This window comes from Schistocerca americana, chromosome 4, assembly GCF_021461395.2.
Source record: "Schistocerca americana isolate TAMUIC-IGC-003095 chromosome 4, iqSchAmer2.1, whole genome shotgun sequence".
NCBI lineage: Eukaryota > Metazoa > Arthropoda > Insecta > Orthoptera > Acrididae > Schistocerca > Schistocerca americana.
The window spans coordinates 730,076,627-730,079,536 of record NC_060122.1 but is presented as its reverse complement, the minus strand read 5'-3'; positions in this window follow the sequence as shown (position 1 = coordinate 730,079,536).

Sequence of the window (2,910 nt, the reverse complement as noted above, 5' to 3'; positions counted from 1 at the left end):
TTCTCTGATCTCCGGTACAAGATACACGCTTAAGAAATTCCGCGCTCGTACTCTAGTAAAAACTTACCCTTCTGTTGATTTTTCGTTTTGTCATGGTAACTTCCGTTCTGGCAGTTCCTTCCCGGAGATCCAAATAGCGGACTATGCAGACATATATTGCTAAGGCATAGTCCATGATGATAGTTTTGCCGCTAAAGGCCGAATTTCCTGTGACTAAACATTATGTTCCTTTAAGGTAGTGATTTGTACTATCTTTTGTGCATCGGCTTGCCACTGATCACTAGTATCCTTCCACGTTTAGGGGCACTTTCCCATCCCTTAGACAAAATGGTGCCCTGAACCTCTGTCTGCTTCTCCGCCCTTTTTTGGCAATGCCCTTGGCAGAACGAGGACGACTTCTTTCATTTGAAATTTAACGAGCGGCTGGGATCGAAACCAGACCAGGACCTTTCTATTCGCAAAGCACCCCCTTACACCAGATTCTTATTATTTACTTGTGTACCACCATGTTTAGAGATGAAATTGTTTCCGAAATATTGATTGCGGGACTGAACAACACTACGCTGCCCTCAAATTACCCTTAACAGCAGCGAGGAGTTGGAAGAGTGAGTTGTGCATGAGCAGTGTCGGAAATCACTTTAGTAGGAGGTCAGTGGATTATATAAAAGATATGATACTGAGTTACCAGAATCAGGGTTGAAAGGAGATAATGATGGTGTTAATGGTTATATGTGTTACTACTTACTGGTGTTCTATTATTTCTTTGCTGTAAATGGTAAAATAATGGCCTGTCTACGCTCCTCTCCTTATACTGTCAGTGTTTCTTAAAATATCAACAATAGACCAAAGAAGTTTATTCTTGCACGTATTAAATGGATCTTGATCTTGATTTACTGTATGTGGAGGACTATGGATAGCGCTAATTAACATTTAATGTGGCTTCTACTATGATCACTAACCACATTTTAAATTGAGAAAAACATACTTCCTTCTCTCATCAACAAATCTCGAGGTGTGAATAAAATATCTCAGCTCTAAACTGTCCAGAATATTAATCAGAAATGCATCACACCGCCCATTCGGCGTTCGAAGAATTCTACTTGTATTCCAAACTATAAGTAACTGGAACCTTAATGCTATTTAACTCTTATGGCGATAGGATGTAACGCGGGGCGTAGATTTCAGAATTCAACTATAACATTTATTTTATACAGTGTTCATTAAGAAACACAAGTACAACTCAGTACAAATACACTGAAGGGCCAAAGAAACTGATATAATCATGCGTATACGTAAACAGACAGAACACGGTGCTGAGGTCGGCAACGCTTATATAAGACGACAAGTGTCTGGGGCAGTTGCTAGATCGGTAACTGCTTTTACAATGGCAGATTATCAAGATTTAAGTGAGTTTGAATGTGGTCCTATAGTCGGCGCACGAGCGATGGGACACAGCATCTCCGAGGTAGAGATGAAGTGGGGAATTTCCCGTAAGACCATTTCACGAGTGTACTGTCACTTTCAGGAATCCGGTAAAACATCAAATCTCCGACATCGCTGCGGCCGAAAAAAGATCCTGCAAGAACGGGACCAACGATGACTGAAGAGAATCGTTCAACGTGGCAGAAGAGAAATCCTTCCGCAACTTGCTGCAGGTTTTAATGCTGGACCACCAACGAGGGTCAGCGTGCGAACCATTCAACGAAACATCACCGATATGGGCTTTCGGAGCTGAAGACCCAGTCGTGTACCCTTGATGACTGGACCACAGAAAGCTTTACGCCTCGCCTGGGCCGTCAACACCGACATTGGACTGTTGATGACTGGAAACATGTTGCCTTGTCGGACGAGTCTCGTTTCAAATTGTATCGAGCGGATGGACTTGTACGCGTTCGGAGACAGCCTCATGAATTCATTGACCTTGCGTGACAACAGGGGACTGTTCAAGCTGGTGGAGGCTCTGTAATGCTGTGGGGCGTGTGCAGTTGGAGTGATATGGGATCCCTGATATGTCTACATATGATTCTGACAGGTGACACGTACGTAAGCATCCTGTCTGATCACCTGAATCCATTCGTGTCCATTGTGCATTCCGATGGACTTGGGCAATTCCAGCAGCACAATGCAACACTCCACAAGTCCAGAATTACTACAGAGTGGCCCCAGAAAGATTCTTCTGAGTTTAAATACTTTCGCTGGCTACCAAACTCTCCAGACATGAACATTACGGAAATTATCTGGGATTCCTTGCGACGTGCTGCTCGGAAGATATCTCCACCTCCTCGTACTCTTACGGATTTATGGACAGCCCTGCAGGATTCATGATGTCATTTCTCTCCAGCACTACTTCAGGCATTAGTCTAGTTTATGCCACGTCGTGTTGCGGCACTTCTGCGTTCTCGTGGGAGCCCCACACTATAATAGGCAGGCGTACCAGTTTCTTTGTCTTTCAGTGCAGTATGGACTTCAACTGCGTGTGTCTGTATACGGAGTTGGTTTACTCGAACTACGTCCATAAAACGGCCGACTGTTCAAGCTGGTGGAGGCTCTGTAATGCTGCCGTTTGCACTGAGTAACTGAACATATTAGATAAAAGATCGGCACTCTCTTTTACAGCGTAGTGCCAGAGGTGAAACAAGCCACCTGCTCGATACTGTTTGTGACTTCCTACGCTAACAGTTTCGCATGGAGCTGCGTCATTTTACGAGGGTCACTCCAAAAGAAATGCACACTATTTTTTTAATCCATCTTTTATTCTACATGTTTGAAAGTTTTACAGTGTGTAGATACATTCTTTAGGAACAATATTTTCATTTCTCCATATAATTTCTGTCCCTCTCAACTGCCTTATGCCATCTTGGAACCAGCGCCTGCAGACCCGCACGGTAAAATTCTGGACCAACCTGTTGG